This window comes from Lontra canadensis, unplaced genomic scaffold (genome assembly GCF_010015895.1).
Source record: "Lontra canadensis isolate GAN:19392208 unplaced genomic scaffold, GSC_riverotter_1.0 scaffold120, whole genome shotgun sequence".
Classification (NCBI taxonomy): domain Eukaryota; kingdom Metazoa; phylum Chordata; class Mammalia; order Carnivora; family Mustelidae; genus Lontra; species Lontra canadensis.
This window is the reverse complement of record NW_022631114.1, coordinates 3,964,866-3,987,540: the sequence shown is the minus strand read 5'-3', so window position 1 is coordinate 3,987,540 and position 22,675 is coordinate 3,964,866. Positions and strand designations below refer to the sequence as shown.

General features: G+C 49.0%; 1 protein-coding gene and 1 pseudogene across 1 annotated transcript in view; one reads left to right on the top strand and one right to left on the bottom strand.

Annotated features, from left to right (window-relative positions):
- Window positions 1-22,675, bottom strand: part of PGBD5 (piggyBac transposable element derived 5) — a 96,927-nt gene that overhangs the window by 62,318 nt on the left and 11,934 nt on the right. The gene's annotated exons all lie outside the window — the stretch shown is intronic.
- Window positions 15,562-19,217, top strand: LOC116857215 (annotated as a pseudogene).

The following is a 22,675-nucleotide window of genomic DNA, read 5'->3' as shown; positions in this document are numbered from 1 at the left end:
GGGAACCTCCGGGTTTTTCCTCCCCATGAATCACTCCTATCCTGAAGGCAAAAAATGATAAATGACCAACGGCCCCGAGACCCTTGTTCTGTCCTTACCCCCTATAAGATGCTGGATGAGCCACTATTATCCTCTAAGTTTCTGCTTCTTCATTTGTAAAATGCACCCAAGAGAACGACTTCCCATACCCGTGAGGTTGAATGGAGGGCACATCTGGTGATTTCCCGGCAGAACGCCTAGCATGTGTGTGCTCAGCAGAGGGAAAGCACTAACAGGAAGGGTGAGGCTTTGCCTGAAGACCCCAGATCTGCGTGCCAGAAGCAGGATTTGAACCCATCTCTCTGCACACGATCTCACTACATGTTGCATACAAGCCGGGCCATGCCTCCAAATCACACAGCCCTCAGAACCCCTCTCCTTTTCCCAAGTCCCACCCATGCAGTCAGAAAACTACCTTTCCCCAAACTAGCCGAAGTCAAAACATCAAAAGTATTAACACACATTCGCTCCTTGGCTACTCTGCCTCCTGGTCTTATCAATACGACATTCAACGATAATCTTAAACCAGACCTAAGTGGTGGAAATACGTGATCCAATACTTCCCCAGGTGTCAAGTCACCTCCCCCACCCCTTTTCCAAAAAATGTCCCCCAAAGAAAGCAGGCATCTGCCTGGCCATAAAGCTTACTGACCCCTTTTAAGTCAAGAAGGTTTTCCATGGCTTGACTGGACACAAAGGCACTTTTGCCTGGAAAGGACAACTACGCCGTTTCCCCGAGCTCTGCCGCCAGCACTGGTAATTCCTGACCTCGCCAGGGGCTGAGCCTGTGCTGCCCATCTCCAGCTTGGCTTCTCTCACCGTTTCCTTTCTCATCTCTGCTCACCCTGTCAGCCCCAGAGGCCTCTCGTCCACAAGGCAGAAGCGCAGAGTGCCTTCCCCCAGAATAGGTTTTGTCAGAGAAGCTGGGAATGGAGGTCAAAACCAGGAAAAGCCAGCCGACGGTCAAGTGCTTACAGCTCTGCTGGGCTCTGAGCCATGGCGCTCGCTCTCAAATGTCCGCAGAGCTGAGAGCTCTTCAAAGGCCCCTGGCTGCAGAGGCTGCCTCTGTGTCACTCCTAAGATCAGGCACCATGAGGTTCCCGGGAGACAGTGAGTGAGCTCGGAAGCGCTAGCCACACCAGCTCACTGCCATCAGCTCGAGTTTAAACAGCAGGCCGGTATCCTCGCAGTGAGGTGGGACCGACTTCTGACATTTAAGGGCTCTTAACCTTGGCACATGTTTCTAAACAGGCACTTCTCCCACTCTCTGGCGACCAACCATCCTGTTCTGTCTACAACCAACCAAGTTTTAGGGCTGCGAGTCCTGCATCCCAGGAAACCCTCGGTCTCATGCAAACCTGGATGGCTGGTCACCCTCGTACCCTCAAGGCAACAAACGAATGATCCAACTCTGTGAGATCGGGGGTGTCGATGATGAAGGCAAGAGCTTCACCTGGAGGCATCAGCTGGGTCTGCACAGTCTTGTTTGGTTGCCCACAGCTGGTAAACTATGAGCCTGGCATCCACAGCCCTTCTCTTTACCATGGAAAGTTTCTCAGCAGTAGAAATTCTAGAAATTCCATCATTAGAACTTCACTCCTCTGGGTCAAGACCCTTGTCTCTGGTTAAAAGTTAAAACACCCCCAAGTGCTCAGGTAGGGAAATACAGCATTAGCATGAACACCTTCCCAGAAAGACTTTATTAGATCTTTCTTAAGTGTCAAGACAAGCTTTTGTAGGGAAGAGGGAGGAGAAATGGCTCACACGAGGGTGAGGTCAGCATGGGACCTGGGCTTCCAACACAAACCCCACCTATCTCACGGTAATTCAATTTTACGTACCACCAGCTTTAAGCGGAATGGCTGAGACAGTCCTCATTTATTTTATGCATGCCATCTTATCTCGAGGTGGCACCAGGAGAGATCCAGGACAGACATTAGACCAGGCCTCTTTGCCAAGATGATTGCCATCCCTCAGATCCATTCCCTTCACTGAACACACAAATACACAATGAGCAGGGTTCCTGAAACTCATATGCGCCTAGAAACCTCTATGGGACTTCACTGTGCTGCTGCTGACCCAGGGGACCTGGGGTGGACCCAGATCTGCTCTCAAACTGCATTTCCAACCAGCCTCAGGGATTCACCCCCACCCCCATTATAAAGAAGGGAACTAGTGTCCAGAGGAGGTGGGCAGGCGAGAAAATCAAACAGAGCCCTGAAATTGCTGAAGCCGGGCTGGGATACTCCCCGCCGAACTTAGGATGCCCTGGGATGCAATAAGCATCAGATGAGGCCATCCCGTCGTGTGAGGGGACACCAGGCGGAGGGGCACTTTGCAACCATCAGAATAACTAAGCATCTTCTGCTCCGTCTACCACCGGTGGCCACTGCCGCTTTGCCCATGCCATCCCAGCCCCACGGCAATCCTCTACCTTCCAGACAAAATGGACGAGGCGCTCTCCTGCTGATGGGTCCGGACACCCCCCAATGTAGAACTGGCCTCGGCCTCCTCAAACCTGTTGGAAAATCACCCAGCAGAAGCCCGATCCCTGCACAGAGCTCCCTCCAAGGCCCCTCCTCCAAGCCAGCCAGTCTGGGGCACGTCCTCAGGGCAGCAAACTCAATCAACCATCATTTATTCGGCAACAGTTGTGTTCCTGTCTGTCTTTGCTGCTGGGCTTCGACAAGAGTGAGGGCAAACTAAGTCTAAAGCTAGGGGGTATGTCGCCCAGAGCAGCGATCCGGGCTCAGAACTATCGGAGCGTTTCCTGCCTCCACTCCCCAGCCCCCCACCTGCCCACTCCAGGGAGCCCAGCTTGCACCTGCTGTTCCCAGCAGCTGTGAGGCCGACTCAGCGGGTGTGGATTTTAGCAGGGGCTCGGGGCCAGCTTCTCTACCTCCACTTCCTACCGACTGGCCAGAGTGACCGGCTTTAGTAGGTCACCAGGAAAGCAGGGCCTCATCGCCAAGGACAGGGTTTGCTGAGTATGTGTGTGCTGAGTGAGGGGAATGGGGAGCTACTGCCAGCCTGTCTGTCACCGACAGCCGACATCTGGAACAAAGCAAATGGGGGTCAATTCACAACAGGCGAAGTGAGGGTCTCACACAGGGTCCTGACTCACGCTCTTGGTCATCACAACACTCAGGAAAGATTCAGAAACTGCATATGGTACTACAATTTAGCAATTTTCCAATGCTGCCCCCTCATTTTCTCTCCTAGGGGAAAAAACATGTTTGCTCTGTCCTTCCCTATAGGGAGGTAACAGAGGGTTTACAGAGAGATGGCTTCTCAAATGGCGTCCTTATAACGTGGCGTATATTGTGGCGCAACCCACAGAGGACACCAGTGTCCGTGGAAATGATAACACCCTGTACAGATGTAACAGCAGCCCCGCCCCGCCCCCCACAAGGTCAAAGCCTTATGTGCTAAGTTACAACACGCCTTCCTCTCTGTACTAGAACACCTTCTGGGACCAAACCGCGTGCTCCTGCGAGGACAAAGAGCGGTGCCTGGTCATCCACAGAACACGGCTCCTGGGGTCCTTTTGGCGCAACTAAGAGGGTGTGCTCTTTTCCAGGGAAATAAACCTCACCCGTGCCATTTCTAATAGCCCGTAAATAGAACGGCCCTTACGATTATTAAGCAGCACCAAACGCCTGGCACTGATCTTCAAGACAGCATTAGATGAAATTGAGGCCACAAACTGCGTGACTTTCTTCCAGGCTCGCTGGCAGCCCAAACCTGCCCCAGAGAAGGGGGCCACGGGGCGCCAGCTGCCGGCGTCCTGCTGGGCATTCGCTCATTTAATGATGTGGTGAGAAAAGAGCAGAGATGAAATGAACTTTTTACAGGAAAAGGCAGGATGGAAGCTTACCAGGACTGTGAAGCTTCATACCCAGATCTCAAAACCTAAATGAGAATCTTACTTCCTTTGAACTTTTTTCTTTTAAAGTGCCTTGGTGAACTTGCAAGGTGCTGATCGCAGCTGCTGAGCGGGCCCTCCTCGGGCTTCGGAGAAGCCCCCACAATCGGGCGAGGCCGGGAGGCGCGGAGCCTCCTGGAGATGGCGAGTGAGCTCGTTCCTGCTTCTGGCCAAGAGAGGACCCTCCTGATCAGTGGGAGGGGGAGGCCACTGGAGGCATTCGTGTTTACGGGCTTCTCGATTTCACACATCGGTCACAATTTAAAAAACTGAAGGGAACCCAAATGGCTCCAAAGACTATTTTGCCAGGAGTCCCCTCCCCCACCAATCCTCAATCATGATTTTAATCATTTTAACATAAGAAAATTTAAAAGAATGGAATTGCAATCAAAATCACGTTTGGGGGGCGCCTGGGTAGCTCAGTGGGTTAAAGCCTCTGCCTTTGGCTCGGGTCATGATCTCAGAGTCCTGGGATCGAGCCCCGCATCGGGTTCTCTGCTCAGCAGGGAGCCTGCTTCCCCCTCTCTCTCTGCCTGCCTCTCTGCCTACTTGTGATCTTTCTCTCTGTCAAATAAATAAATAAAATCTTGAAAAAAAAAAAACACGTTTGGCCTTACGCAGCACCCCAGGGTCCTTATTATTCCTCTTAACTGGGGACTGACAATAACTTGACCGTAGACCAGCTGTGGTTTGCTGGGGAATCCCCAAAGAGGCAACACGTGCCCCTTCCCACTCCCCCGAGGGGCCTTCCGGACAGTGAGCACACACCCACACGTGGATCGAGCTGGGAGCTGTGGTGTCAGGCCAGGTCTACACCTAGAGCTTAATCTCTCGGGATCTCAGCTCCCTTCTGTCTGTGAATTGAGGGGTTTCTATCTCTAACACAATGAACGCTGAACACCTGATTCCAGGCTGAGCATCTTCTTGGTGCCCCAATCCCCCCAGGGGCTCCCTCATCTGGGGGTGCAGGGTGGGGCCCTACCCAGGGCCAATGAACAGAGGACGTTCAGACAGAGGACCACACCTGCATCGGCATCAAACACTGCTTCTCCATCTGCCTCCTGCTCCCTTCCCTTGCCCTGGGTCCTGAAGGCTGGAGCAGAGAAGGGAACTGCCACTCGGGTTTCTACCAGGCCCTTCCATCGCAGGGCTTGAGCCCTCACTGAGGAAAGTCTACACCCATAGCATGTGCTAACTGCAGTGAGACAGAGAGAAGAGAAACTCAGAAAAGGACAGAAGACACATGTTGGGCTTGGTCTTGGACACCCACTCCAGTTGGCCTCCTGGTCCCCATTCCACACAGGGCTGTGCTGAGAAGTGTGGAGAGCCCCGTATAATGGGGGCGGGGGTGGCCCTGAAGAGGAAGCCGCAGGGTATGAGGATACCCAGGCCCACCTCCACTCGGCACCAGAGTCTTGGGCTGGGATGACTTTGCAGTCTGACCCACTGGGTGGGAACCAGCGGCTGGGGACGGCCAAAGCCCAGTCGGTGAGGCAAAAGGCTTTGACGACAGGCCACCATCTGAGCCTGTTTTAAGTTAAAGCTTCAAATGTCTTTTACTTCCAGGCAGCTCTTCCCCCAGCCAAAGTTCATTGAAAAAGCACCTGGAGCTTTGTCACTGTCTCATTCACTCACAAGAGCCCCAGAGGGCAGCACCATGGCATGGTGCCCAGCACAGCCTCACCAGGACTCTGTCCGACCCTTTTATCCTCTCGTCCATCCTTCCAGAGCACCTCGGAAACCCATCCTCTACCAGAGCAGTATAGAGATTTCCAGCACCCACACCATTGCTCTGTGGCCCCGAGGGCCCCCACCTCCTTCTGGGTCCACATGGCCCCTGTCCGTGACCTGTGTCCCCAGGGCCTGAAGGGTTCCTCCTCTGACCCACACTCCCATTCCAGCTTGGGATCTCAAGTCCCCCTCCAAGCCTTGCCATCCACCCCACGGGGCCTGGGGAATAATGCAACAGACCCCACAGAGCTTAACCGAAGAACCTAGAGCAGCAGGTGGGTGGTGAGACAGAGGGGGACCCTCAGTTTGAAGGGGGGTGGTGAGAAGGGGGTATGCGGAGGTGAGGAGGGAGGTGCTGTGGAATGAGAGAGGGGTTGGGGAGGAAAAGACAGGAGGAGTGTGTGAGCTCCGGAGCAGATGCGAGTTCAATGCTGTGACAGGGGACACCAGAACTCGGGAGCCGCATGGTGGACAAAAGGAAAGGAAGGACCGACTCTGTGACATCCCATCCGGGAGGGTCTGGCCATCCTACAGCATGGACCAACCACATCTGCTCCGAGAGGCTCTGGCCCAGTCCCAGGATCCATGACAGGCCAAGAAAGGAGTTCAGAAAAGAGGGGCTATCCCCTGGGGCCCCCACCAGTCCACACTCTGCTTAATCCGGGTGGATTTGAAAATGTCTGCTCTGCCCCCTGCAGGCTCCCGGCTGCAGAGTCCACCGCTGCAGCCCCCAGAGCCCGCCCCTGGCCACAGCCCCACAGCCCTGGCTCCAGCCGCTCCTTCCTCTCTAGCTCTTTCAGTCTCCCTGGCTGGACTGTAAATCTTCCATAATCCCAGCCTTCTCTCATTCAAACCCTACCTGGGGCTCCTCAAAAGAACCAGTCCCATATGCTTTACCCAGGTTTTCAACAAAATGCGCTAATCTCTTTTTAATCTCCCTGGAGACCACCTACCCCTTGGTTGGGACTCTTTCCAGAGCACAACAGGTAAGGTGCCCCCTCCCACCCATGACTGTGAGCCAAGAGAGCACACGGGGTGAACTCCGCCAGCCACCCTCACAGCCCCCACGGACTTCCCCATGAAACGTCCAAGGGACTGTCCTTCCGCCGTGCTCAGCAGCGTGTCTGAGGGCCAGGAAGGCAGATGTTCCGTCTCTCGGCTCCCATGGCTCCTACTTCTCCTTCCCCCGCCCCAACTCCTCTTTCTCCCCAACCCCCACTTTCTCCCCAAGTGCCTCCTCCACACCCCAAGCTCCCGCCCCCTTTGGGGTCTCCACCTTAGGATTGCAGGACTGTTTCCTCTATAGGGTGTGGGGAGGGGCGCCTCGGTTGGCCAGCCAGTTAAGCATCCAACTCCTGGTTTCTGCTCAGGTCAGGATCTCAGGGTTATGGACCACCGAGCCGGAGCCCCACATTGTCAAGCTCCCTACTTGGTGGGGAGTCTGCTTCCCCTTTCTCCCCCTCTGCCCCTCTCCCTGCTCATGCACATACACACTCTCTCTCTCTAATAAATAAATAAATCTTTAATAAAAATAGAGGGTGGCAAGCCTCCATAGCTAAGGTGTGCCCAGGACCCCCCCGGCGGTACACATCCATTCCCAGAGTTGGTGACCCTCCACATGGACTCCACGATGCTCCATGGAGGCAGAGGACAGCATGCACGAGGGGTGCCACAGAAGACCCTGGGCTCCAGGCTTGCAAAACCCAGGGTGCACCTGACTTCTCGGGGCCCGTGTGAGCCTCTATCCCTTAAACCAGGAGTAAAGCCTCCCTGTGGCACAGCCGTGAGGATCAGACAGATGAGTGTAACAAGCTTGTTCATAAGGTACTGTGCAAAGCACTCACTCAGCTCTCTAAAATCAGTAAATCAGACGGGGCTTCTTGAAAATTCATGCATCTACAGACCATGTCTAGGAGTCCGGAGTTACACTCCAGGATCCCTTTTTTTTTTTTTTTTTAAAGATTGATTGATTGATTGATTGATTGATTTGACAGACAGAGATCACAAGTAGGCAGAGACGTGGGCAGAGAGAGAGAGGAGGAAGCAGGCTCCCCGCTGAGCAGAGAGCCCGATGTTGGGCTCGATCCCAGGACCCTGGAATCATGAACTGAGCCGAAGACAGAGGCCTTAACCCATTGAGCCACCCAGGAGCCCCCCAGGATCCTTTCTAAGTTGATGGCTGGGAGGCACGTTGGCGCTCCTGGACACACAGTTCCCTTCTGGTTTATGCTAAATCCTCAGCTCTCTACGGCTGAGAGAGGGAATCGAGACTCCACTGAGGTCTACAGCCACCTACCCACGTGCACACACACAGGTGCACACACATGCACATACATGTCTACATGCCCACATGAAACCGTCAACCTCGCCACCTTCGACCCTGCCTCTGCGGATGAAACCCCCTCCTGTCTGGTCAGCTCAGACCTCTGTAAGGCCAGTGGGGAGGGGAGGGCAGGCTTTAAGCCACACTGATGTGCTGAGTGGAACTACCATTTGGCTTTGCTAATAACCTCACCAGCTAACTTCTCCAATTTAAGTTCAAGAGACTGTTTCCCTAACTATAGAATCTAAAGCAAAAATCTCCCCAATACCATCCAAATGGAAAAAGTAGAAATTCTACGAGACCAACAACCTAGAATCAAGTTTTGCTGTCTCCCCCTCCAATTAACCCAAGTCTTCAAATTCCTATTTTTTTTTTTAAAGATTTTATTTATTTGAGAGACAGAGAGGGAGAGCATGAGCAAGGGGAGGGGCAGAAGGAGAGGGAGAAGGAGGCTTCCCGCTGAGCAGGGAGCCCAATGTGAGACTCGATCCCAAGACCCCAGGATCATGACCTGAGCTGAAGGCAGATGCTTAATGGACTGAGCCACCCAGGCACCCCTCGAATTCCTAGTTTTTGACTGGCCAGGTTGTATTTGTGAATTCTAATTACTCAAAGATATCTCTGCCATAAAAATAGCTCCAGGACAATATTATTTTCAAAACCTCCTCCAGGAACACACGGGCACCCACATACGCAAAGATGCATCGAGCTGAGACTTACAATCGTGCACTCTTCTGCAGGGATGTTACAGCTAAAACACATAAAGGAGTTCAATCTCCTCCTGGAAGATCAATAGTCTCAGAGCTTCTTAAGTGACTTGCCTTCTGTAGCGCTCACACGAAGATGCCGCCAGGAAGAACCTAGCTCCAAAGCTGTGAGCCTGAGAAAACACAGAGCTGGCTCTGGGGGCAGAGGGCCCAGCATGAGCTCCTGGGCCCTCTGGCCAGGAACCACCAAGGCCCGGGCTGGGGACCAGATGAATCACGGTTCACCTTCCCCTCTGACATGGCGCTTCCGGTCCCGGGAAATCCCACAGGCTCCTGATGGTCCCAAATGGCAAAGGCCTGAGAGGCACACACCACTGAGGCCGCCTCCCTCAGCCCCTGGAGTCCCGCCTGCCTGCCTTGGTGACTCCTGGGTCTGTCACACTTCCTTGTGTCGTCTGCCAGAGACGCTCTAACAAGTATCACAGACCTGGGGGCTTAAACAACAGAAATGTGTCATCCCTCAGTTCTGGAAGCTAGAAGTCCAAGATCAAGGTGTGGGCAGGGATAGCTTCTCCTGAGGCCTCTCTCCTTGGCTTGCAGATGGTTATCTTTTTGCTGTGTCTTCTCCTAGTCTTCCTTCGTGGGTATCTTTTCCCCAATCTCTTCTCGTAACAACACAGTTGTACTGGATAGGGCCCACACTGACTTCATTTTAACTCTATCATCTCCTTAAAGTCCTATCTCCAAATACAGTCACGTTCTGAGCTGCTGGGAATTGGGACTTGAACATATAAATCTGGGGTGGGGGGGACATGATCAGCTCATACAGACAGGAGGTGGTATCTAGCAGAGCAGATGCTTAGGTCTCCCCAGAACAGACCATAAGCCCTTAGAGGACAGCGCCAGCCCAAGGCGTCTGCGCTCCTGGCACCTGATTCCACCCCTAGAGTTCCCAGTCCTGGGTTTGCAGGGGCTAAAGACCTCCCTCAGGGCCAGCACCCTCAGATCTGCTACAACTTAAAACCCAGCAGGGGTTCCACACCTCATCCCCTGGAACAACTCATCTGGTAAAAACAGAAGAGGAAGGGCAGGACACACAGGGTGCTCTGATCCGAGCTCAGCAGGAGGCCCTGACTCTCCGCCCAGACAACGGAGACGAACCCAGACAGGAACCCAGCAGAACCTTCTCCCCACAAGATTAAATGCTTCTTTCAAAGTCAAGTCCTGTTACTTGGCAACCCTGGCAGGTAACTAAGGTGGCAGACTCTGTCTCAGGGGCAGCCCATCAATTAGCAAGAACATGCCAAGAGAGGGTAGCCAGATTTAGCGAGACGTAATACAGGATGCCTAGTTCCATGTGAATTTCCGATAAATAACAACAGGTTTTCATAGGGACAGGCCCACTGACACATTTATTATCTGAAATTCACACTGAATTGGCATCCTATATTCTATCTGGTGAACCTAGTCTCCCCCCCCGCCAAAAATCTCTCCCCGTCGTGCTGATGCCACCTGGTATCTCCTCAGGGAGCCAACTACTCAGTGAGCAGAAGGTTGTGCCCAGAGATGCCCAGGGGAGCCCTTCTTCTCAGGAGGGTCCTTCTGCAGAGCTAACCCCTCCCATCGGTCCAGCGACTTCAGCATGTGCTCCACTTAGAGGGGAAAGGGGTTAGGCCCACCTCTTTGACACCAAGGATCTCAGCCACCACGGGCTTCTACACTGGTGCTCGGACAGCTGTCGTCAGTACTGCTGTCGCTGTCGCCGTCGCTGGTGACGATCATCTCAGGAGGCAGCGGACGTGACCGCACAGGGTCAGGAAGACGCTGTTGAGGGCACCTTCACTCACTACTGAATGTAAACTTCTAGCAAAACGATGCCTATTTCCTCTCAGCACTGGCGGGGATTCCTCCAACGCTCGGTTCCCAAGGTCGGATCGGCCAGTCCATGCGCGTGCCTGGCTGGGCTAGGTCCAACACACACCTCAGATCTGCACACCTCGCAGCGTCCTCTCCTCCCCCATCTCCTATCAGACTGTGGCGGGGGCCACATGCTGTGCTTGCCCCCGCCCCCCGCCCACCCAGTGCTCCAATCTCAATCCTGTGCTCAGAGTAGCTTTTCCGAATTTACACTGGGCCACATCATCCTTTCTTAGGAACACTCCAAAGGCTCTGACTGCACGCCAAGTAAAGAGTCACGTCCTTAAGATGCCCTAGAAGGCTCCCTATGAGCCATCTCCACCCTTTACCCTCGAGTCCTCCTCCTCCTCCCCCCTTACTCCCTCCCCAGCAACCTGCCCCCCTGGCACCTGCCCTCCTGGCACACTTCCACGCGGGCCTCATGCTCTAGCCACTTGCCCACCTGGATAGGAGGAAGACCCACCTCCCAGGTATGCACTTGGCCAACTCCCTCGTGTCCTGAAAGCTTCGCTCAGATCTTATCTTCTCAATGGGGCCTATCTTGTCTGCTCAATTTAATTCCATGATTGAGCCCCCTTCCCTGGTCCATCATTCCCAAGCCCCCCGTCCTGTCTGCTGTTCCTTCCCTCTGAAACACCTCCATTCTGATGTCCAGATGGTTGCTTCTCTGCTTCCCCCTCCAGAAGACAAGGATCGGCTTTGTCTACTGATGTACCTGCACGAGGACACACTCAATAAATACTTGTTTGGTTCACTCTCCACCGTGTGGCTACAGAACACCAGTAAGAGGACAAATGCCAGCCCTCACTGAAGACCTCATCTGTGCCAGGCACTATGCAAGGGACTTTATCTACATTAGACACGTTCATTTTCCCAACCATCCTCTGAGTCTGCTTGATATTCTCCGCTTTATGAGAAAATGGGCTCAGAAAGGTCCCTGGGGGCCCAGGGTTGGGATTCTGACAGAGCCAGTGGGGCACCGGCGATTTCTCATGACTGTCTACACTGGAAGACCACTGTCCCCTTCAGTGCTCTGTCCCTCCCACCCGACTCCTGGCATCTCCCAGGAGGGACTGCTCCCTGCAGGCTGTCACACAGGGACAGGTTGTATGGTCTGAGGAAAGGACATTGGCCTTGGCTCCTGACTCGCAGGAGCCCCTGGGGTCACAGACCCCCCAGGTAGTGAGCATCCTCGTGGGTCACCTTGACTCCAACCCTCATCCACCGTGGGAGGCAGACAACACACGTCAGACACAATGACGCTCACAGCCCGTGGGGGGGCATGAGGGGGTGGCCCAGGGCTCAGTGTGCAGACAGGCTAGGTGACTGCTGCTGACAGCCAGGCCTCTCCTCACGGGGAACTCCTGACTGTCCCCAGAGGGACCTCGGCACCAAAGGCTCGCTGTTGGGGCAGGAGAGGAGGGTGAGCAGCAAGGCCCTGAGCAGAGCTCCAAGCAGGCCCCGAGAACAGGCCCCTGTCACACAGCCTGCTCGGAGGCCGGAACGCAGCCACAGGGCCCAGAGGGCTAGGTCCCTGGCACGGTCAGGCTGGGGAGCTGCCCGGGGCTTCCGGCTCAGAGCCCCCAGGGCGGCAGCGCTGGGCCCTTCCCTCTGAAGGCGGAGGTGGTGGCTGGACCCAGAATGAGGAAACACTGCGTGAGATGTTCACTCTCCGCTCTTTTCCAGAAGTTGGAAGAGACTGAAAGCATGCCGGCATTAGAAAGGAATCGGGCTTCACACTTCCTCGGTTTCCTGCTCTGGGACTTCTGCTGCCTGGCATCTCCCAAACTAGAGACCTCCGGCCTCCAGCCACATTCCCTGTCACTGCTAGTCCCTGGCATCCCCCTTCACCCCCCGCCGTGCGCGGGCCTGTGTGGGGCCCACCCATCCACTGCCCCCGCCTCACCCCCCACCGCACAGCGCTAACACCTGCCAGCCCCCGACAAGACAGAAGGTGACCTGGACAGGAATGTAGTGTAGAGAGAGCAGGGGTTGGGGGCTCAGGGGCTCCCAGACTGTCTCACCTTCTAAGACAGCAGGCCCCCAACCCAGAAGCCCCTGCCAGGAGCGATGGCTGATTGCTGATGGGGGGAACTGCCGTTGGGTTCAGCTAAAACCTCTCATTTCTCAGATATCCCCAGTCTTTCCTGGAAAAAAAGAAATGACTAATGCCAACCATTACTCATCAGATTCTATAACCAAATCTCATGAGCAACAGATTCCCTGAGGATTGACTCTAAGTGACACTGACATCCACGTACACATGTGAGTAATCACCGCAAAGGGAGGAAGCCTGGGGTGCTCACTGACCAAGCAAGCCCGACAATAACTGTTTACCCTTAAGAAAAGCCAGAAAGGGTTCAAGCAGCAGAGGGGAGGGAAAGGGACGCGTGTTCACAGAGGATTTTCTATGGGCTTGATGCTACACATGCTTTACAGACACGTGATCCCTTCCAAAAAGGCAGTAAGGTAGCTACCATTCCCCCATTTTCCAGATTAGAAAACTGAGGCTCAGATTAGGTTACTTTGCCAAGCAAAATCAGTAGAGACAGGAAAGTTGGAGAATTCCAGGATTTGGCTGGACTCAAAGGAGACTCAGGAATTTTGACTCAGAAGTCTCTTATTCTTTAAAAGTCTCAAACTTAACCCGACATTACATCAGAAATGTCCAGGTTCCCTCAGATCTGGCACTGGCTAAGCTCTTTGGAGGATGCTGACATGGCCTGGGCAAAGGTCTCGCAGCCCGGCTGAGCCCGCATCAGGAAACCATGCCCGCCTCCTCTTGGCTCTGAGAATCTGGTCTTTTAATCTCCAGGTAGAAAGTGAGGAAAATAGGTCAAGCTAACCTAAAAGACCAAACCCAAAGCCTTTTATGTTCGCAGCAGCAACCTTTTAATATGCCTCAATTATGTAATATTCAGTAGACGTAGAACGCATGCCACCCCTGCCAATGGCAGCTTCAAGCCTCTGCTTACACGGTCACTAAACCTGGTATTTGAGAATGAGGTTCTTTGGGGCAACTTCTGCCCTCAATGGCTTCTCACATTCATCCAAGCAACTACCAGACCAAGTCCTTGTTGAAAAGTTTGAATAATGGGCCTTGGAGTGCCTGGGCGGCTCAATCGTTTGGCATTTGCCTTCAGCTCATGTCATGATCCCAGGGTCCTGGGATCAAGTCCCGCATCAGGCTCCCTGCTTGGCGGGGAGTTTGCTTCTCCCTCTCCGACTACCCTTGCTTATATTCCCTCTCTCGCTGTGTCTCTCTCTGTCAAATAAATAAAATAAAATCTTTAAAAAAGAGAGAGAGAGAGAGAAACAGAATGAAGGTGAATCCAAATATTACAAATATTAAGAGTATGTTGTCCAGATAACTTTAGAAAGAATATCTTTCCTTTTAGAACTGATGGTTGGGGGCACCTGGGTAGCTCAGTGGGTTAAGGCCTCTGCCTTCGGCTCGGGTCATGATCCTGGGATCAAGCACCATGTCAGGTTCTCTGCTCAGCGGGGAGCCTGCTTCCCCCTCTTTATCTCTGCCTACTTGTGATCTCTGTCAAATAAATAAATAAAATATTAAAAAAAACAATTATATAGAACTGATGGTTGTTCGCAGTCCAGGATGTAAGCACAGGAGGACTGTGAACTCCCCTCTTCCCACAGACGCTCGGATCTACAGCTGGGTATAAAAAAGCTCCCTCTGAAGACTTGAAAACTAGCCGAACAGCTCTCCCACAACAGAGGAGAAAAGGCCACATGGAGGTGGGCAGGAGAGGCGGAGGCATGGTCTTGCCCAAAACCCCACCCCAGGGCAGTAACCCACAATCAGGAGGGCTCTCATAAAGTGGGAGCTTCTCCCTGGGGGGCCGGGGGTGTGTGCCCCACAGCAAACATCCAACCACTGGGACCTGCACCAGAGAGATGAACCCCCAAAATGCCTGTCTTTGAAAACCGGCAGGGCTTAAGTCTAGGAGACCCTGAAGGCTGTAGAGGCTGCACACTTGAAGGGCTTGGGCACACACTCGCTCATCCTGGGGACCAGAGCAAAAGCAGCTCCACGCTGAGCACGGAGCCTGATGCGGGCCTTGATCCCACAGCCCTGAGATCACGATCTGAGCAGAAATCAAGAGTCAGATGCCCAGTCAGCTAAGCCACCCCGGCGCGCTGTGAAAAAGACGTCTGATAATCTTTAAGAGTCGGCCAGAGGGGCAGGGTCCCGTTGGGACTCTCTCCTGGATGGAAGCACTGGTGGGCACCGTTTATGCACTCTTCTACCTTGCTAGCGCTGCTAGTGCAGGCAGGTATGTGTAGTCCTGGCAATCCCCCCCTGCCGGCCAGAGTGGGGGGTGTGCCCACCCCTGTACTCTCCAGCTGCTTCACTAAAGCCAGCGAGCGAGCGCGGACCACACAGGGGACTCTCCTAGATGCCCCAGCGGGGGATCTTTCTTCCTGACTCCCACCCGACTGAAACAATCAGAGAGACAGCTCTTGGCCGGCTGCCAACCCCAGGGCACTGCACAGACAACCAACTGAACGCACACCCAGATTTCCTGTGGGGGGGAAAAAAAAGGCCTCTTCACGTGTCCTAGAGCTTCGGCCCGAGAGGCGGCCTTCAGATTTTCCACATGTCTTGAGGCTCTGAAGGTGCTCTCAGAGAGCAGAGCCCAGGACACACCATCTGCATGCTCCATAGGTCCTGCTGTAGCTCACAGTACCTCCCAGGGAGGAGCGGATACATTCATCTGGAGCCCTGATTTTTGCACCTGCTGCCCAAGGTCTGTTTGCAGGTCCCAAGGGATCAAACCCCTCACTCCTTGGGGAGAAGCTCCTACTTCTGTCAACCTCTGGGCTGCCTAGTCTGGAAGCCAGCAGGGTTCACAACGGCAGCCCCATGGGACTGTCTGTAGCTCCTCACCTTAGGAGCGATGGGGTGAGGTTTCTAATCAGTCTGAAACCAGGAGCCGACTGAGATCCCCCCGCCCCCTAGCTTTGGATCACTGGCAGGTCCTGGCACACGCCCAACAACTGAGACCTATTGAGTACAAGAAACAGACTGCTTCGGCCGTCACAAAGGTTCGCTAGACAAGCAAGGGCCAGGGCAAGGCTGACCCACCAGATTCATCCCCTAGGCTAGCCCGCTCCGTCAAGACTAGGAGTGGAACTGCTCTGCCTAAGACATAAAAACAGCCAAGCAAATGAGGAAACAGAGGGATACGTTCCAAACAAAAAACAAGAAAAAAAAAAAAACAGGAAAAAACCTTAATAAAACTAAGATGAGTAATATACCTGATGAAGAGTTCAAAGTAACGGTCATGAAGACGCTCACTGAACTCAGAAGAATGGATGAACACGAGCCTGGGTGGCTCAGTCGGTTAAATGCCCGACTCTTGATTTCAACTCAAGTTGTCATCTCAGGGTCATGAGATCGAGCCCTGAGCTGGGCTTGTGCTCAACAGGGAGTCTGCTTCTCTCCCTCTCCCTCTGCCCCTCCCCCAACTTGCACTCAACTCATGCTCTGTCTCTTAAATAAATAAATCTTTAAAAAAAAAAAAGGGGGGGGGGAAGGATGAACACAGGGAGAACTTCAATAAGGAGACTGAAAAAAGTACCAAATAGAAAAAAGTACTAAAAGTACTAAAAAGTACTAAATAGGGCGCCTGGGTGGCTCAGTGGGTTAAGCCGCTGCCTTCGGCTCAGGTCATGATCTCAGGGTCCTGGGATCGAGTCCCGCATCGGGCTCTCTGCTCAGCGGGGAGCCTGCTTCCCTTCCTCTCTCTCTGCCTGCCTCTCTGCCTACTTGTGATCTCTGTCTGTCAAATAAATAAATAAAATCTTTAAAAAAAAAAAAAAAAGTACTAAATAGAAGTCACAAACTGAAGAATACAAAAAAAGATGAACCCCAAAGACATCCACGCCAAGACTTATTATAATTAAAACGTTAGAAGTTAGAACTGACAGAAAACTTAAGCAATGATATAAGGCAGAATAATAGAGATTGGATGATATCATAATTATAATCTTTATAGAATTACTTCATGTATTAACCTTCATCATACTAAAGCAAATAGCCCTAAAGAATTTAATGTTTTAGTCACTTAATTCAGGCTATGTGTATTTTTTTAAAGATTTTTAAAATTTATTTGCTTGAGAGAGGTGAGAAACACTAAAAGATCAGGAGAAGCACACTCCCCACTGAGCAGAGAGCCCGATGTGATGTGGGGCTCGATCCCAGGACCCTGAGGTCATGACCTGAGCCAAAGGCAGACGCTTAGCTGAATGAGCCACCCAGGCACCCCCAGGCTATGAATATTTCAAGAAAAAGTCCTATTTGCGAATTCTTCATCTAGTGAAGATGAATTAAAACCAGAAAGTCAACTCTGCCACCTTAAAAATCCAGGAACAGAAAAAAATTCCACGAGCAGGTATTAACACTATCCACAATAAATCACTTTCAATCCAGCCCTGAAAACTAATACAGAGTAGGAAGAAAGCATTACAGAAAAATTTTGTTTTCCTTAATCAAGCTGGAAAATAATGGGCCTTATACGAATGCCCTTTAGGAAGACAATTCTTATAGTTTTATGTGAACAGAAACTAACGATACATTCAAAATGGATGTTAAAACGATGACCGTAGACTAACTACCACTTTCAGTCGTCAGAAGATGAAAAATGGTCAAGAGTCACCCAAACTGAATCCTGGTTCCTCTTGGAAAATGTGTTCCTAAATATTTTTCCCCTGAACTACTGTGCTCTTTCTGTATCTTAGACAGCAGACACCGTGACACACAAACTCATCCAGAAGGCCTTTGAGGGCTGACAGCCTGCTGGAGCAATGAGGAATTCACCCGGGTTTCTGTCTTTCTGCCGGGCCCAGAGAATTCTGGGTAACCAAGGTGACGGGTCATGAGAATACAAGTGTTCCTCACACCATACGTATCATCTCCTCAGAGTAGACACCAAAATCCGTGTTCGTATATGAAAATCTGAGAGGCGTACAGAAATCAAGAGTGATTTTGTCATCTTGAAAGAAAAACACACTGTTACGATGCCACATGCCTCATTTCCCTCAAGTGACTGCAGGAAGTAGCAATTGCAGTCAGAAATCTCAGAAAGAAAAATTAGAGTAAGGGCAACACCTGAAGTTTACTCCTGAAAATACTTCGAGAACAACTGTGAGCAATAAACCAGGGCTTAGTTCATGAGACTGTATCAATGAGCTTATACCATCCCATGTCCTGGTCAAATCCTCATGTCTGGGAGATCTTCCAGAGCTACTATTAGGGAAAAAGGTAGAGACAATACTGACAGAAGTCCCTACTTCAGCAGGAGAGCCAAAAACACCTTGCCCCTCCATAATCCCAAATGAAAATAAACATCTCGGGGTGCCTGGGTGGCTCAGTGGGTTAAGCCTCTGCCTTCGGCTCAGGTCATGATCCCAGAGTCCTGGGATCGAGCCCCGCATCGGGCTCTCTGCTCAGCGGGGAGCCTGCTTCCTACTCTCTCTCTGCCTGACTCTTTGCCTACTTGTGATCTCTGTCAAATAAATAAAATAAATAAAATCTTTAAAGAAGAAAAAAAGAAAAACAAGAAAAAAAAAGAAAAGAAACATCTCATTTTACTAGTGTGCAGCAGTGACTATGCAGCAGGAGAAATTATTATTATTATTATATATAATATATTATATGTAATATAATATATAATACATAATATAATATTATTATTAGATAACATATTATATTATGATTATTATTCTTGTACTGTATTGTCAACCTTTTGAATTCGGACACCTGAAATTTTTAATAAAATATGAAGGCTTTTTTTAAAGAACAAAAACTTCAGACTATATCTTTATCCTAGAAGTTCCCGCCACAACTGGCTTCTGTCTTGGCCAACATTTACCCATTCAGATAGAATCCGTATTTAGTGCTTCGTGTGTATGCATGTGTAAAATAAGAGGATAGTCATAAATCTTTAAGATTGTGTATAATAACAGTGAAATAAGGATTCTTGATACACAAGGTCTGGTTCTGGGGAAAACAGCTGGAGAACAGTATGCTGTTTTCAAAATGACGGAGGGGAAATACGCATTCGGTTATGAGACAGGGAAGGAGAACAAGACCAAATATTATTAAAAGGGAAAACAGCTTTTTCTGCCATCTTTCCATGCCGCAGTAACAGTGTGAAAGAATGTCCCACAGATGCCCTCAAGAACATTAACAACGCTGAAAGGAGAGGAAAGGCCAGGTTCTTAGGAGGCCCTGCACCAAAGTCATCGTCCTGTTTCCTCACTGTGATGACGAAGCAGGAGTACATTGGCAAATTTGAAATTATTGATGACCACAGAGCTGGGAAACCTCACGGGCAAGTTAAATAAGTGTGGCATGACCAGCCCCAGACTTGATGTATAACTGAAAGGTCTAGAAAAGTGGCAGAATAACCTGTTCCCTTCCCCTCAGTTTGGTTTCACTGTACGGAAAAATTCTGCTGGCATCATGCACCATGAAGAAGGAAGAAGCCACACAGGAGGGAAAATCCTGGGATTCCTTTTTCCTAGAAATAGAATATACTCGTGCACGTGAAATGCCTCAATGGGGAAAAAAAAAAGGGAAAATAAATTACAGTCAACTGATGTTCGACAAGGGTGCCAAACAATTCAATAGAGTAAGAACAGTATTTTACTCCCAAGCAGCCACATGCAAATAATGAAAGAGGAGCCCTGCCTCACACCATACAGAGAAAATAACCCAAAATGCATCAAAGACATAAATGTAAGCATTAAAATGATAATGTTCTCAGAAGACAACACAAAGGTAAATGTTAGTGGTCTTGAATCTAACAATGGCTCCTCAGCCATGACACCAAAGTACAAGCAACCCAAAAAAAAAAATAAACAAATAAATGGGACTCCACCAAAATGTCCCAGTTTTGTGCTTCCAAGGACCCCACTGACAAAGTCAAAAGACAAGCCACTAAATGGGAGAAAATATTTGCAGATCATATATAAGGAACATACGTCCAGACTGCGTGAAGAACTCTTACAACTCAAATAAAAAGACAGCCCAGTTAAGAAATGAGCAAAGAACCTGAATACACATTTCTCCAATATTCAAATATATACATAAATATATAAATGTATATATAAATATATAAATATATTTTACATTATTTTATATATTTATATAAACTTATATATTTATGTAACTATATTTATATTCTTAAATATATATTTAAATGTAAATAAAATATGAAATATATAATATATATTTATAAACATATATATAAGGTATATATAAAATATATGGGACAATAAGCACATGAAAATAAGCTCAACATCACTAATCATTTGGGAAATGCAAATCAAAACCACGGTGAGATACCACCTCCCACCCATGTGGATGGCTACTATCAAAAAACCCAAAAGCAAGTGTTGGCAGGATGTGAAGAGCTGGAACCTGTAAATTGCTGGTGGGCTTGGAAAATGGCGCAGCCAACAGGAACAGTAGTTCCTCAAAATGCTGAAGACAGAGTTGCCATATGACACACCGATATCACTCCTGTGTATATAGCCAAGAAAAATAAAAACTATGCCCACACAAACTCTCGTGCATGAAGGTTTGGAGTTTATTCATAATAGCAAAAAGCTGAGAACAACTCAGCTGTTCATCAACTCATGAACAGATAAATAAAATGTGATCCATCCAACCAGTGGAATATTATTCAGCCTTGAAAAGGAATAGAATTTTGATACATGCAACGACACAGAGGACCCTTGAAAACATTCTGCTGATTGAGAGAAGTCAGTCACAAAAGACCACATATTGCATAATTTAATTTATCCGGAATTTCCAGAATAGCTAAATCTATGGAGACCGAAAGTAGATTAGCGGTTGCCTAAGACTGGTGGTGATGGCTAAAGTTTTCTTTTGGGGATGATGAAAACGTGCAAATAGTTCAGTATAGTATAGTTAACTATACTAAAAGCCATTAAATTGTGCACATCAGATGGGTGAGTGGTATGGCATGTGAATTATATCCCTATTAAGCTGTTATCGAAAAATGCAAAGAACTTCTATATTTATCAAGTAGAAAAAGAATGAACTTGATTAAAAACATCAGAAATGGGGAAAATAAAAACAAACCAAATAAGATGGGAGGAATAAAATCATGACTATTTACCATTACTTTAAATGTGTACAGACTGACAACTTCTACTAAATCAAAGCGCCTATCCGGGGGTTACAGATCCATGCTGTTCAAGAAACATACTTAAAATGGCAAAAGGGATTGAGAATGTACTGGGCGAGGAGATACCATGCAAAAGAGAAAGCAGGAATGGCAAAATTCATCGCAGACAAGTTGGGTCTAAAGTTATAGGTACTAAGATGAAGAGGGACATTTTTAAAGGCAGAGTTTGGAAAGAAGATGTAAAGGTATAAGCAGGTATACATCTAACAACATAATACCTAAACACTCTAAAAATGCAATAACAAGGTAAAATTTTAGCTTTTCAAATGGGAGTATCTACTAGAGGGAGGGAAAAACAAGGACACACAGAAAATAGACATCCTTATTTCCCTCGGAAAACATTTCTTTCTTACACCTAGAAAAGCCATATTTGTAAAGATTAATTGCATACTTGGCAACAAAGAAAACCTTTACAAGCCTTCCAAATTAAAGATTTAAAGAACAGTTCTTTGATCACAATCCAGTAGAATCAGAATTAGATAACTAGGTAACAAAAAATTGAAACTACATACAAGTTAAGAAATATAGTCTTCAATCAAAGAAGAAATCATAAGAGGACTGAAGAAAATCTTGAAAGCAATGGAAAGGAGACTATTTCATACCAAAACTTACAGAAGACACCAGAAGTTATACTCTAAGGAGACTTTAGTGTCAAATGTCTTCAATTTCAAACATTTTTTTAAATAAAAGAAACTGTACTCATTTAAACCCATCAGAAAAGGGCAGCTCAATAAATCAAAAGAAAGGAAGTAATTATAATAAAGATAAATTTTTAAACTAATAAAAAATATAAGAGGGGCAAATAAACTCAAAGTTGTTTCTATGAAAGACTAATGAAATAATAAAAAAAACTTCACATTCCCTATTAAGGATAAGAGAAAGGGAAGATGGGGTGTGGGAGGAGGTGGGGAGAGAGGGAAGGGGGTTGGGGAGAGGGGGGTTTCAGGGAGGAGGGGAGAGAGAGAGGAGAGAGAAAGAGAGTTGCAAAAGAGATAAGGATTGGGAACAGAGATATAAAAGCAAATGCGTAATATAAAAGCAAATAAAAGAATCACTAAACTGCAAGGCACTTTATACTAATCAATTTGATAACCTAGAAGAAATGATGATTTCTGAGGAAAACAAAATCATCAAAATGATTCAAGAATGGAAAATTCAGAAGATGAGTACCAAGACCAGACAGGTTTGCAGCTGGATAACCGTCATTCTACTGTTAAATGGCAACAGGCAATTAAACAATAATAAGCCAATTCACTTTATGAAGCTGAGCACAATTTTAATACCCAAACCTGAGAGGGAGGAGAGGGGAAGCTATTAACAAATCTGGCTTAGGACCGATTAGTTAACAGAAACTGAACTAATGTTAGCAAATAACAGAAGTCAGGCATCTATCAAAGGGCTATATCCTGACACCAACTTGGATTTATTCCAGGAAAATAAAGGGAGCTCAAGACTAGAAAATCAATAAGATTTACCTCATCACTAAATTAACTGTGAAAAAACTCTAAGACCATAGCAATAAATGTATTTGATAAAAAATAAAGACACCTGATAAAAGGTGAGCAGCCATTCTTTATAAAAATGAAGATAAAAACAGAAGGACGTTATGCATGAGGGATTATTAAACGGGAAGCACTAGATCAAGAGGTAGATAAAATGAGCCCGTATTTTTAAACAATGACAGAGCCCCGTGCGTGCGTGGATATGGGCAAATGTGCTCATGGATGAGCACCAGGCTGTCAACAGGGATTACAGGGACAAAGGCAGCGGTGAGGAGAGGAGAGTCTTAACA